Source organism: Theobroma cacao, chromosome 9 (genome assembly GCF_000208745.1).
Source record: "Theobroma cacao cultivar B97-61/B2 chromosome 9, Criollo_cocoa_genome_V2, whole genome shotgun sequence".
Classification (NCBI taxonomy): Eukaryota; Viridiplantae; Streptophyta; class Magnoliopsida; order Malvales; family Malvaceae; genus Theobroma; species Theobroma cacao.
Window position 1 is genome coordinate 27,045,039 of NC_030858.1, and position 15,886 is coordinate 27,060,924.

Here is a 15,886-nt window from a genome sequence, read left to right on the forward strand (position 1 = left end):
AAAATCAAGGAAAACAAGTGAAAAAGGTAAGATTTTCAACTTAAGCTTGAAATCTATTTTCCTTCAGCATTTCTCCTTTTTTTCCATGCTTAAAGTACATGTTTTCATGATGAATTGATGGCTGATCAAAATGGGTTAGTAGAGAGAAAGTTGTTAGATTAATTTGCTTTTAAGTTATGTTAGTGTTTTTAGTTAGTTTAACATATTTAGGAAGAAAACAACAAGAAAAGAATTCATTTTCCTCCATTACCATTATTGGCTGAATTTTCTAGGGGAATATTGGCTGCTGATCTTTATGTTTATTTGAGGAATTATGATGAATAATGATGAATTATGAGCCTAGAAAAATAATGGGAATTTTCGGAGCAAAAATACGAATTTTTACCCATTAGGGGTATTTTCGTAATTTCTTATCAAGACTAATAAATTGAATCTCATTCACAGTCACGAAGGTAATTTAAGTATAATTGGAGCGTAGAAAGTGAGAAGAATTGATTTGGAGTTAAATTACAGATAATATGTCAAATTAGGTCAGCACCGCATTTAAGCGGTAGTCGAATAAGTTGTATATCATATCATGCATATATACCGAGCCTAAATTGATTTTATAATGGTCAAGCATTGATGTGGTGAATTATGTATTGTACATTGTGGATAGGTGGTGAGCAAAGTACACTAGTAAAAGTACAGAGATTGTGCTTAGAGACTGGGATTAGAAGTACATCGACTCCTAAAATTGTGAGTGAACTTATTATCGTCTTAATTATCTAGAGTAGTTTTACACAATTGTGTGATTTTATGGACAATGGGTTTAAATGGTAAATTGCTATGTTTTAGGAGAAATTACGATTTTATAAAATGATTTTATAAATTTTCTGAAAAAATCAAATATTGGCTTTGAAAATAGAGTAATTGGAGACTACCTGCTTGTGTTGTAAATTTATGGTTTTAAATTGAATGGCTTATGACAATATATGAGCATGAATGGCTAAACTGATTTTGGTGTTAGAATTATTTGTACTAAGTATTTAGCCTTGAGAGGCTAGGTTGCGATAAATTATCATGTCATGCTAGAATGAATTTTATTGATTGGTGGAGTATATATTAATTATTCACTGCAGAGGGGGTTCCGTGGACCAGCCTATTAGAGGGGCACGGTAAACTCCATTATATTCTTACCTCGAATGGAGAGGCACGTAGGGTATCTCTTGAGGTAAAGTTTAGGGTTCACTTCACGCTAAACCACCACGTGAAGGGGAACTCAGCCAACACCAAAGAACGACTGCATTTTTCTCAAACTAAAAATATATTTTAAGTGTATACAAAAATTTTAACAGCTTTGGCGGACTCGATTGGATGCCCTGCGCATGGTATCACTGAGTATGAGTTTTGGCACGAGCCAAAGTTTTAAGAAATTCATAAGCCAAGTTGATTACTCGATTTATATGGATTGATTTTATTTGGTTGAAATGAGTTGAAAGATAATGAAATTATAGTATGATGACTTATTTCAATTGTCTCCATTTACTCGACTTTAGATAGTTTAGATGGTATCTGTTTACTCACTGGGATTTTATAATCTCACCACCCTCATTTCCTCACATTTCAGGCTCGGCGAATTCCATAGTTAGCTGACTTTGATAAGGACCTTCATTTGGACTCGAATCGGTAAAAGTTGTAGGTTTCCAACTTCCGATGCATTTTGGTTAGATGTGGGCCCACGTGTCACTGTAAAAGAAATTTTGTGGTTTGGTTATTAGCTTTATAGTATATATGAATATAATTAACTTTTACGCTATAAGAATTATGTACCGATAGTTTTATGAAAATTATTTTACAAGAAAATAGTTTATTTTATTGAATATTTTTATTATATTCAAATGGTCAAATTTTCACTTCAAATGAACGTTTTAGATACTTAATTTGTTTTTAAATTATTAAATATATATTTTTTGCTTACCTACTACATTTTTAGCAAGTTTCGAGGTTTTCGACAAAAATGACAAAAATGCCCCTGTGAGCCAGAAAACAATATGTTATGTTCTGATTTGGAAATGATTTGAAATCCTTCGAATTTTGATATTTGATAACTATTGCTCACCAAGGAAGTGTGAAAGCTGATATGAGAGCCTTGCGAGGTTTTGATCGACATTCGAGGTGAAGAATATTTGTCGAGGCCTCACGGCGGTTGTCATGGGCTCGATGGGGAGTTTCGGGTCGTGACAGTTACTTACCCTAATTTCTTAATTTTCTATTTATATAAGAAAAGTAAAGGTATGATAACGAAAGTTGGAATATTATTTTATTTATAGGCATTAAGTGAATGGATATTATGTATTGTGTGAATGGATATTATGCATTGTATGAATGGATATTAGGCATTGTGTGTCTGGTTGTTATGTATTCCGTGACTGATTTTTATGTATTACGTGACGTAGGGCCAATGCATAACTGGGTATTTTTTCATAACTTGAGTGGATGTTAGGCATTACGTGACTTATTATTAGGTATTGCGAGACTGGCTTAAAGGCACTGCATGAATTGTGCAATGCATATCTTGTTTTGAGACATTTCTTGACTACTTTTTTAGGCATTACGTGACTGGTTTTTATGTATTCCGGTCTTATTGTTATGAATTGTGTGACATTAGGCCAAAACGTGATTGGTTATGTTGGCATAATGTGAGTGGATATTAAGCATTGAGTGACTTATTATTAGATATTGCAAGACTGGCTTATAGGTGCTACGTGAATTGTGTAATGCATATCTTGTTTTAAGATATTTCTTGACTACTTTTTAGGCATTGCGTGACTGGTTCTTATGTGTTTCGTGACTTGTTGTTATGTATTATGTGACATTGGGCCAATACAAGAATGGTTATGTTGGCATAACGTGAGTGGATATTAAGCATTGAGTGACTTATTATTAGGTATTGTGAGACTGGCGATGTGTGACTTGTGCAATGCATCTCTTGTTTTGAAGCATTTCTTCACTAGTTTTTAGGCATTGCATAAGTGGTTTTTATGCATTGAGGGGCAATTTTTGATAAATTGAATGATTGTGACATTTATTTTTTGTTAAATTTCAGCTTGTTAAAAAAGAGATGGTTTATGATTCCTTTCTCTAATTAGCACTTTATGTGGGGGAGTTGGTGTCCACTAGGACAAGAGCGAAGAGTTACTACAGCCAAAAGCTCACATTGATGTGGGACTTACTCAAAGATATTATGATCCCTCTATTGTTGGTGGTAGTTCTTCCTCCGTACCTCGACCTAGAGCTTCTCAACCTCAAGTCCAAAATTTGACATTGGCTTAAGGAATGGAACATCTTGAACTCCAATACACAAAGCAAATGTTATATCAAGTATATTGTAATCGACCATGGAACAAATGTTTCGAGTTTATGCAAACTACATGGGAATCGATATGAACAATTTTCCTAGCTTACCGGATCCTCCAAGCATAGGCAATAATGAGGAAAATGAGGAAAAGGAGTAGAGTCTCTCCATAGACTAGGGGAGTATTCTTTTACCTTTTTCTTTATCTATTTTTTTTAACGTTGAGGACAATGTTGAAATTAATTTTGGGGGGAGTTTGAATTTTTTTTTTGGAATTATGTTTTTTAGGTTTTAAGGTTTAAGTTGTTTATCATTTACTTTTCTTTATGATTTGTTTTAAGAATTTTAAGCTATAGTTGATTATGCCAATTATCTAATGATTCACATATCCAATTATGAGAATTTGGTTATCTTTTTGTTTTTAGCTTTTGGTAAATATGGATAGTGTTTGGTTTATGCTAAATTCTTATGTTAAGTATCATTGTTAGAATAAGATTTCCAATAAATTGAGCACATTGTCTTTTGTTTAGAATTGTTATGCATATTCAAAAAAGGTTTATATTGATGTGAATTTGAAGTATGTCATGAATTCTAAAATTTGTTTGATTCTCTCTTGAGGCGAAATCCTAGGCAAAACTTTGTTAAGGAAATGGCAGGTAAAAGGTGGAATTGATGAAAAACTTCAAAAATGCTTAATATTCACCCAACTATCCTTCATAGAAAGGAATAAGTTTAGGGGTGTAAAATTGTGATGAAAAAGAAGAAGGAAAAAACTAAAAAAGTGTTGACCAAAAGAAAAAGTTGAAATAAAAAAGAAGGGTCCTACTTGGAATTATGACTAGATCTCTGTATAGGTCCTAGAATGGTTATATGCTTAGACTGATTTGAGTCTTAAAAATATCCTTTATCCCACATTGACCCTAGCCTTACATTACAAACTTGATAAAAACTTAATGATCCTTGACTTAGTATTAGTCTACATTAGTGGGGAGAAAATGAAAAGCAAACCTGAGGGATTCTTGTACTAATTCAAATTTTGCATTGGCATAAACTTATCTAGATTTCATGATGTTCTTTGTAAGAGATTGAACACACACACGAAAATTTGTTTGAGAATCAATTTGCATTTGAATTAAAACATGAATTTGAATGATATCCATGTTTTACCTTGAGTTGAGATTTTAAGGTAACATATGAGGAAATTATGGGAAATCATATGGCTTAGTGCAACTCATCTCTAGTTAACTAGTAAGTTGTTTTCTTTATTTAATCGTTTTCATCATTTACATGCTTTTGTTTTGTTAACTTTTCTTTTATTTTTAGCTTAAGAACAAGCAAAATCTTAAGTTTGGGGTGTGATAACTCTATTTCATAGAGTTATTTTGTCTCATTTTGAGTATTAAATAGGCTAAATTCTTGAGATTTAATTTAGGAAGGAGTTATTTATCTTATTTTAGTAACTCTTGTTAGGTCAATTTAATTTAAGTTATTTTATGTTATTTTGTGATAATTTGCTTTGTTTAGTTATTATTTAAGTTAGTTTGTTGTTTTTGTAGGTTTGCACTTGAAAAGGCCTTAATTGATGAAGAAAAGTGCATGCAAGGCCTATATTTCTTGTACGCATCTTCTAGTATTTTGAGTATAACTCTCATTCTAAAAGTTCAATTGACGTGATTCTTAAGCTATTGGAAAGCTAAGAGAAAGGAACATAACTTTGATGCTTACCACTTTGCCCAATTCAGCTTGGAAAAAGAAGAAAATCATGTCAGAAGTTGAAATAGCGCAGCAAGCAGATGTGGCAAGTTAGAGTGTTGGGCACCACAACCATGGACACAAAGAAGAAGAGACCACAGGCCAAGGCAGAGAGCTCAATGCCACGACATTGAGTGGTGCCGCGATGTCAACACAATATCCTGGGTTTTGCAATTTTAAGACTTCTGATTCAATGAGGATTTTGAGTCTATTTAAAAACTCATTCAGAGCAATTAAGAACAACAATTAAGCTAGGTTTTCTCTGAAGAAAAAGAGACATCAAGCAAGAAAGAAAACAGAGGAGAAACTTTTGGAGATTGAAGATTGAAGATCTGACGAATCCAAGTTTTCTTTTCTTATCTAGTTCTTTTTGTACTTTCTTTGTTTTCTATTGATGGTTAAACTTTTTTGGATGATGTTTTTAGTAGATATGATGAACTATTTTTCTTATTGAGAATTGCAAGTAAACCCAACATGTAGTTTGAATTTTTAATTTTCTCTTTTGCTTATGATTGATATTGTTTGAGTTGTTTATTTCAATTTTATTCTTAATGTGTTTGATTGGTTGATCACCAATTAGATTGATAGGGTAACCTAAACAGAATTAAGAGAAGGAGTTTAGTGTAAGCCTTGAAGGAAATAACATATATTCGATATTAATTGCATGAGATAATTGATTAGATTCATGTGTAAGGTAAACATACACTTGTATGTCATATGTAGCCAATATTAGAATCTAAGCTTAATAATTCTTTCTTAATTGCAATTTGCATAGACATATAATGAATTGGTTAAAAAGGATTTTTTTTTATAAGAAACTTGACCGACTTATAAATACATTAGAATTCTAGATTAATAACTCAACTATCTAGTAAGTAAAGAGAGAGTAGAACAAATTCAATTGAAGTATTGAGAAGATATTGTAGTTCTAGGTTCTTTTTTATTTTACTTCTATTTAAATTACGATTCTTGTTTTTAGTTTTAATTTATTTAATTTTTAGTAGCTTTTAAAATCAGTTGTTTGGATAAAATTAAGTTGTGTTAATTTTAGTACTTAGTAAAGAATTTTTGTACAACTCTTTGTGGGAACAATACTCTACTTTCTATTATATTGCTTGTTAATAATACAGCACTTGTGTGGTAAATTCAACAACAGCAATTACATGGAAAAGGCCATTAAGGTTAAAATTGGTATTGCTTCAGCTACTTATCCAAGTAACCTAACCACTACTCAACACTAGTGAGTAGTGTTGCCTGCCTTTGTGAGTGTGAGAGAGAAAATTTTGTTTTCCTTTTGTTGCTTTTGGCTAAGGTGAAAGGAAAAGAATAGTGTTTAGAACACATCTTGCTAGCACATTGAAGGCTTGGCAATCCCACCCTCTTGTAGGGTTTTCTCCATTCACCTTGTGGATTTTCTTTAGAGGCTACACAAAAATTTCTTAAATAGCTTTGGTTTTCAACATCCACGCTTGGTGTGAGGTCTCTTGGAAGGGCTATTTGGTGGAGTTTGTACAGGAAATCTAACTTTCCTTTGTAGCCAAGGTAATGACTAGATCACATGTGTTTTGTTGCACTACATATCATTTGATTTTAATTGTTATTCCGTTGCATTTGTATTTTGTTTGTTTTATGTTATTTGCATTATGATGCATGGCCAGACCTTTCCCAGCAAAGTTCATGTGGCGATACATGATTCGTTTGTAGAAATTTTCTTCAATTTACTAATTTCAAACATGTGGCATCTTGTAATTGGATAACAAAATTTCTCTTCCTACAATTTGTTTAATGAATTTGAGCCATTAGAAGGCTGAATTCTGCTTTTAAACGAAGATATATAAGAATCACTTAATTGTACTCCACATATTAAAAGAGAAAGATTTAAGTAACTTGACTTTTTTGGCCATTAAACAAATGTAATATAAGACTTTTGAGCATTGGATGCAATTTCAAGTTGAATTTGATTAAATGTTTGTTCAATAAAATGCAAAGTAATGGTCTAAGTAAAAAGCAGTTCAAATCAAACCTCATCCTCGGGCATGATTGATGGGCTTAGCTTTCTGGATTGGTTGACGAAATCAAAAACATTCATCCTTTTGACTCTGAATTCTGAAGGAGCTCAAATTAGCTCAATTTCAATGGCTTCAACTTAAGACAAAGCCCTGGCCTCAGTGCCTTGACTGACAAAGTATTTTGCACTTTGTCCTGATGGGTTGACCCACAAACTATTTCAATCTTCAACCTGAAAAGGATGTTTGATAATGGAATCTACACGTTTCAAATATGAAATTAACAAAGAGGACAAGGTTGCTTGAGAACAAATTTTGGCTTTCAATTTCGACTTTTACATTTGTTTTTAATTTAAATTTCTTTTTAAATTTAATTAAGGAACTTATCATCATAGTTTTGACCAGAACTAAGTAAAGTATTTCATTGAATTCGATATATTCCTTCCTTTCCTCCGTTAGTTTATGAAACAACTAATCATTATGGATGCCGAGAACGATGTATGGGAATTTCTCCACTTCCATTCCTTTTATTTTTTTCATTATAAAATAAGAGAAAATGGTTATAAGCTCTAACTCCTATTTGTGATTACTAACTAACCCTAATATCACCCTATATTTTATCTTTATTATCTTTTTTCAAATTGATAATTTTGTTAGCTAAACTTTCAATTGTAAAACTAAATATTTTGCTAAAATCATATTGAAATTTAATTTATAGACTGGTGTTAAACACTGCCTTTACATTGAGATAATGAATGGGTAAAACATGACCATATGTTTTCCTACAACTAATATTCGGTCAAGAATACTCTTTTTCTGACAAATTTTCAACTAAAAACTTAATTGAAAATAGCCTATTATTTTGTCCCCGGAGCTGCCCATTTTTGGCCACCTATATTGCTTTGCCAAGACAGCCAATCAAGAAGGGGGGACGTATTTCCCCCTCCAATCCCATTTTTTTCTTCTTCTTATTTATTTTTAATATTCTCAGAATTTTAGAATTTTTTATCTTGTTTGCAATTTTTCTAAATTAATTTATTTTTGTGAATTTTTTTAATATTTTTTTGATAACTTTTGGAAGTTTATTATAACTTGCTATAAATTTTTTCTTCAATTTATTATAATTTATTGTATTTTTTATATTTACATGGACAGACTCATATTTGGGGTTTTAAGATCCAAATCTTGCATCAAATTGATTCAATGATAATCTAATCAAATAACTTATGACGATAATTAGTAAAAAATAAAATAATAAAAATATTTACTTACTTTGAGAAGAGAAAACTCGGGTTCTCAAATATGAAATTGAAGTTGAACTTAATCCATAGTATAATCAAATTAACTAAAGTTTCGATAAATTTAACAAAAAAGTATACATTGTGGTAAATGAACCAATTTAAGATTAAAAATAACACTTACATCCGTTATAAAAATCCATGCTCCTAGACAATGAATTCTCTATAAACAACAATAAGGAAATTCACACAACTGCCCTTTCGCCTTCCACGTTTATATTTAAGGTAAAATACTTCTATACTCTTATGTTTTAATCCAAATTTTAAATAGGCCTATTAATTTTTAAAATAAACACTCTGTCCTAAAATGTCATTTTTTATTAATTTAAAAAATTATTATAATATTTTTTTTAAAAATAAAAAAAATGAGCATCGATCTGTGCTCCCCGAAAGAGGGAGCACCAGATCCCCTTTCTTGGGGAGCACTGGCCTGTGCTTCCTTTTTTTGGGGAGTTAGGAAGCATCGATTTGTGTTTTTTTTTATTTTTTTCAAAAAAATATATGATAGTAATTTTTAAAATTAATAAAGAGTAAAATTATCATTTCAATATTATCACATCATCAAATTATCAAAACCATTAACGGTTAACTAACGGTTGGATTTGTATGTCCAACCAAAGATATTTTTTGAGACGGAATTTCTATTTCAAAAACTACCGAACCTTTTTAAAATTTTAATTAAAATTTAAAAGATGTTCGGGTATTTTATCCTTATATTTAATCGTATCCAGATGAAGGAAATCAGCTCAGGCCAAGACCATTTTCGAGCAATGACCGATTCAAAATTGTAGACAATAAATTATGATGATAAATAAAGAGAGTAGAAGAAAAGTCAACATATAATTAATTATATAACTTAATTTCATAAGTCCCGCAATTGTCAACTCGCCCTCCTGCCGCATAGAAATCATGCACATGAGCTGCCAAAGAAATTAAGTTGTTTCCAATTTTTTTGCTTTTTTTTTTTTTTCTGGCCGGCAGAGGATCAGGAATCCTGATAGGAGTTGGAATTAGACCAGCTTGCCTATATAGATGGTTCATGGTTACTACTAGAAACTCAGTTTTGGAAGGAAACTGTAGCATTTTCATGTTCATCAGTACTCTCCGTTGTTAACTCATACATAGCTTCTTTATTCTTCAGAAAGAGAGCATCCTTGGCATCATGCTTTTTAGACAACTATGTCCTTTTTGCTTTTTCCTGGTTTTTCTGCTACTATCATAGTCAGCCACTGCTCAAAGTTATAGCAATATATCTTTGGGCTCATCCCTCTCTGCACAAAATGATAACTCTTCGTGGACATCACCTTCAGGTGATTTTGCTTTTGGTTTCCAGCGAATTGGGAAAGATGGCTTCTTACTAGCTATTTGGTTCAATAAAATACCTGAAAAAACCATTGTCTGGTCAGCCAACAGAAACCATCTAGTCCAACGGTGGTCCAAAGTTGAACTTATAACAGATGGTCATTTGGTTCTCAATGATCCAACAGGCAAGCAGATCTGGACTGCTAGTTTGGCTGGAACTGGGTGTTTCCTATGCAGCCATGCTTGACACTGGAAACTTTGTGCTAGCAAGGGAAGATTCTAGGATTTTGTGGCAGAGTTTTGATAATCCTACTGACACAATATTGCCAACACAGATTATGAACCAGGACAGCCAACTCATCGCTCGTTACACAGAAACAAATTACTCGAGTGGAAGATTCAAGTTTATCCTGCAACGTGATGGTAATCTTCTCCTGTATACAACGAATTTTCCATTTGATGATAATGTGGCAGCTTACTGGTCAGCCCAAACTTCCATAGGCAGTGGCTTTCAGGTGATCTCCAACCAGTCTGGCAACATATACCTCACAGCAAGGAAAGGAAGCATACTTAATATGGTATTTTCAACACAATCATCAACTCAAGACTTTTACCTGAGGGCCATTGTGGATTATGATGGAGTGTTCAGACAATATGCCTATCCAAAGAGTGTTTCTACAAGCAACGGGAGATGGCCAAGGTCATGGACCACTTTATCCTTGATACCATCAAATATCTGTATGAGGATTGGACGAGATAATGGCAGCGGAGCCTGTGGGTATAACAGCTACTGCATTTTAGGTGACGACCAAAGACCAATTTGCGACTGCGTGCCAGGTTACTCTTTCATAGATACAAATGACATCAGAAAGGGTTGCAGACCAAACTTCACTTTTTGTGAAGAAACATCACAAGAAACGGATCTGTATCAATTTATACTGATGAACAATGCAGATTGGCCTGATTCTTCTTACGAAAGTTTTAAAGAAGTGACAGAGGATTGGTGCAGACTGGCTTGCTTGAATGATTGTTTTTGCGCAGTAGCCACTTTTAGAGATGGGGAATGTCAGAAAAAGAAAACTCCTCTGGCAAATGGAAGAGTTGATCCTGAAATTGGAGGGAAGGCCCTACTAAAAGTGAGGAACAACTCTACAGCATCTAAAAATTCTGCAAAAGACAAGAAGGATCAATCAATTGTAATTCGTGTAGTATCTGTTTTACTTGGTGGCTTCGTCTTCGTAAACTTCCTCTTACTTCTAGTAACCTTAACGTTAATTTTCCGTTTGAAGAGAAAACAAGCAGAAGTTCAACCACAAAAAGTCATGCCACCTATGAATCTTCTAAGTTTCCCTTGCAGTGAGCTGGATAAAGCTACAAATGGATTCCAGGAAGAACTGGGTTGTGGTGCTTTTGGAACAGTTTACAAAGGAGAGTTAGCATCTGAACCTACAGAACTAGTTGCAGCTAAGAAATTAAACAAGATGGAGAGAGATGGTGAACAAGAATTCCAAGCAGAGGTGAGAGCAATTGGCCGAACAAACCACAAGAATTTAGTCCAGCTGCTAGGATTTTGCAATGAGGGACAGAACCGCCTTTTGGTGTATGAATACATGAGCAATGGTTCTTTAGCAAAATTCTTGTTTGCAAATGCAAGACCCAATTGGTACCAAAGAATACAGATTGCTTTCGGAATTGCAAGAGGGCTATTTTACCTGCATGAAGAATGTAGCTCCCAAATCATTCATTGCAATATCAAACCTCAAAACATCCTTCTAGATGACTCCTTTTCATCAAAAATCTCAGATTTTGGATTAGCAAAGCTTTTGAAGAAAGATCAAACTCGAACTACTACTGCAATCCGAGGAACCAAAGGATATGTCGACCCTGAATGGTTCGGAAACATGCCTATTACAGTCGAAGTTGACGTTTACAGCTTTGGCATTTTGTTGCTGGAGCTCATATGTTGTCGAAAGAATTTTGAGCCAAATGTGAAGGAAGAAGATCAGATGATATTGGTTGATTGGGCATATGACTGTTTCATGGAAGGGAAATTGCAGCTTCTAGTGGAGAATGAAGAGGCAACGGATGAAATTAAAAAGGTAAAGAAATTTGTGATGATTGCAGTATGGTGCATTCAGGAGGATCCATCTTTGAGACCTACAATGAAGAAGGTAGTACAGATGATGGAAGGGGTCGCTGAGGTCCCTATTCCTCCAAACCCAGCCTTATTTCCGAGCTCCATTTAAATTTCCTTTGTAGACAAAATAAAAGCTAGCTATCGCTGGCCTAGTGCATATTTTTAAAGCTCCTTTAGATAGTTTTGCTAGTTGGATGATCAACTATCTTAAGTATATAATTCCTCATCTGACCACATGTGCATGAAACATGGTTCCTTTTTCTTCTTCACAATGTTCATACCACTGTAGTCTTGACAAGTTTCATGATTTTTTTTAATAGCAAACCTTAAAATGAGTTCCAGATTTTTCTAAGTAATACCATCACTCGAGAAATTAAAATCAGACTGCAAGAACGATGCCCTGCAGAATCAAGAAAAATTCTTTGATCTTTCTGATCTTTCATATACTAAATTCAAAGGTTATATACTAAAAATTAGTGTCTCCTAGACATGCTACTGGATTCTTAGCCAAATAAAAGAATAATCACGGAAATAAAAGTTTTATCTCCACGGAATGCATTTCTTTTTATAGTCAAACAAACCTTCAATCAAATTGAAAGGAAAAAAAGAAACAATTTAACAAGAAATCTAACTATTGAGTAAGAGATATTAATTATGGTCCTCAAAGTTTCACCATATTAACTGATAAATATGGGAAGAAATGTATTGTTTATATAATTTGTTTAAAATTAATTTTAAAATAATCATATTAGAAACAAATATTTAAAGATGAAAATTTTAAAAGATTAATGCGGGTTTAATTCGTACCAGCTACTTTTGTTCACTCTGTTTGTATTTATGTGCTTTGTATGCTGGTAAATGGGAGTCCCGATGATGCTTGTTGGTTTCTTTGCGCAGCAGGGAGCTACGTTGGGTACAAACTGCTATGATGGACGTTAAGGGTTCAAACGTTGAAGGTGTGCTGCTGAATGGGTGGCTGCTGAAATCGCGAAATGTGTAATGAGTGGGTTGCGATGGTAAGAATTTGCATTTTTGCAGTTTCAAAACGTGAGCAACCGGCCACAACTTCTCTTTTTCATTGTTTGATGTTGGTTTTGAATTCTAAATGGAGACTTTCTTCTTGGCCTGAAAATTAGAGAACAGTAAAGGGTGGGATTTTTCTTCTGGTTCTGATGTACAGATTGTTTGATCTATGAGTATGATTCTGACAGAAAGGGCTCACTGGGATATTTTTGATTAACCAGGGAGCTGCTGTTTGTGGACACTAGGATAATGGCTCTGCTTTTTTCAACTGATTTAGTGGGTGCTCTGTCAGCTTTTGGTTTGTTTCTTTGGCTAAACACAGCTCACCTCATGTTGGGTCCTGTCCCACATCATTTGGCTGTTTTTCTACCTAAATGAGCTTGTTTTTGTACTCATTCTTCAAGCAATGAAATCACTTTGATAGCCTTTCATAAATTAAATTAAAAAAAAAGGCTCGGGTACTTGTACTCTTTGGAGCAGTTTTGTCTACTTCCTTGCTGTGTTGAGCAGTTAATTAATGAAATCCAGTTTTATTGGTTGAGAAAAAATATATACAGTACATTGAAACAAATATTTAAGAATGAAAATTTAAAAACAATATTTAAGTTTGTTAACATTTAGCAACTTTTGAATTGACATTTAATGTAGACAAAAAGGGTTATGCTTCAAGCTGATGCTTTATATATAGTCTACGACATAAGAAAACGTAAAATCATTTCTATCATAGAGATGTGTTTGAAATATCCAAATGGAGCTAATCAGCAAAATGTGAGACCATCTTCGACCAACGATTGTTTCAAGGTTAGTCAGAAAGGTGTGACTTCATAGCAAATCAAGTCACTAATTTGACTCCAACCATGATGTCACCCCGCCCTCTTAGTTTTCTTCCATATAGAAATCGTGCAGATAGTTGTCTAAGAAATTTATTTCCAAATTACTTGTTTCTTATTTAGGCCGGCAGAGGACTAGGTTCTGATAAGAGTCTAAAGTAGACTTACTGATAAAGAATTCAATAAATCCAGAGATTCTTGTTTCTATTTGAAAGGAAACTATGTAGATTTTTCATGTTCATTAGCACTCCTTTGTTTCGAGTAGTCTTTTGGGGTTTATACCTGATATATCGCTTCCTTCTCTTCCGAAAAGACCACCCTAAAATTACTACCATGGATTTTAAACTACTAGGTCCTTCATGCTTATTCCTGTTTTTTCCGTTACTACCACCGTCATTTACTGCTAAAAGCTTTAGCAATATTCCTTTGGGCTCATCCCTCATTGCACAAAATGACAACTCTTCAGGGAAATCACCTTCAGGTGATTTTGCTTTCGGTTTCCAGCATATTGGAAATGATGGCTTCTTACTAGCAATTTGGTTCAATAAAATACCTGGAAAGACCATTGTCTGGTCAGCAAACAGAAACAATCTACTCCAAAGTGGGTCCAAAGTTGACCTAACCAGAGTTGGCTGGTTGGTTCTCAGAGATCAAACAGGTCGGCAGATATGGACTCCTATTTCTACTGGTATAGGCGTTTCCTATGCAGCCATGCTTGACACAGGAAACTTTGTGCTAGCAGGACAAGATTCTACAATTTTGTGGCAGAGTTTTGATGATCCTACAGACACGATCTTACCAACGTAGATTATGAAGCAAGGCAGCCAACTCATTGCTCGTTACACAGAAACGAATTACTTGAGTGCAAGATTTAAGTTAATCCTGCAACTTGATGGAAACCTCGTCCTATATACCATGAATTTTCCGTTTGATGAAGCTATTGCTCCTTATTGGTCAACCTAAAATTCCATAGGCAGTGGTTTTCAGGTGATCTTCAACCTGTCTGGCAGCATATATGAAATGCCCCATACTTTGATATGGTGATAAATAAAGTTGGTCGAATACGAATTGAGGCATAATAAGGAACTTTGAGAACCAAAGAGATATGATAAAATTTTTAGAATAAAATAATAGTTTATTAATGAAATAACATTAAAATATTAATATTTAGCCAGATGTCGAAATCAAACATGAAGAAGGATCATATGGTTGTTCCAAGTAAGGGAAAAGATGTCAAGCCTGACTCTATAAAATACTTGTCATGACATACATGTGATGGATAGCATGTTTGCATGTTAAGAGAGTTCCGAAAAAAAATTTACAAAAGTCAGTATTGTACCTAGAGGTACAACAAAGTTGATTTAAGCCTCGAACTAGATCAATTAGAGAATTTAAGATGAAATTAAGAATATTAAAGTCTCAGAATGGTTTAATATGGTGATTTGGAATTCGAGGATCAATTTGAAATCAAATCGAAATTTTTACTATCTAGGGGTAAAATGGTCATTTGCCACTTGAGGACAAAATGGGAATGTTTTGAAAAGATTTTTGGCCCCATTTGACTTATTGGAGTATGATTTGAGGATTAAGAAGTGAAAAAAATTTATTCTTGGTATTTTTCAGAGCATAGGGGCAAAATTGTAATTTTGCCACCCTAGGGGCAAAACAGTAATTTTTCACCACCAGGACATTTGTCCAGCACATGGTTTTCCCTTATTCTCATTTTGACCATTGACTAATTGTGTGGTGGAGATAAAAAGGATTAAAATTTTTAAAGTTTTAAAAACGAGCCAATGACATGATGCCACGTGTCATGCCTTTATTAATTTATTATTTTCCTTTTTAAAAGATGCAAAAATAGCCCATCTTCCACCCCATGGCCGGCCAAACCAGCAAGAAGAGAGAAAAAACAAAAACAAAACCCTACAGAGAGAAAATCAAAGAAAAAGTGTGAATTTTCAAAGAAATTAGGTGAAAAAGGTGAGATTTTTTCTATTAAGCTTGAGTTTTCTTATTCTCAAGCATTTCTCCTTATTTTTCATGATTAAATTGCATGTTTTCATGGTGATTTAATGGCTGGTCATATGGGTCTAGAGAGAGAAAATTGTTGGATTGATTTGATTTTGATATATGTTAGTGTTTAGTGTTAGTTTAGCATGTTAGTAAACAAAATATGTAGAAAAACATTCATTTTTCCCATT

General features: G+C 33.6%; 2 pseudogenes; both read left to right on the top strand.

Moving 5' to 3' along the window:
* LOC108663203 lies at nucleotides 9,270-11,941 on the top strand (annotated as a pseudogene).
* LOC108663279 overlaps nucleotides 14,019-15,886 on the top strand; it is a 26,485-nt pseudogene continuing 24,617 nt past the window's right edge.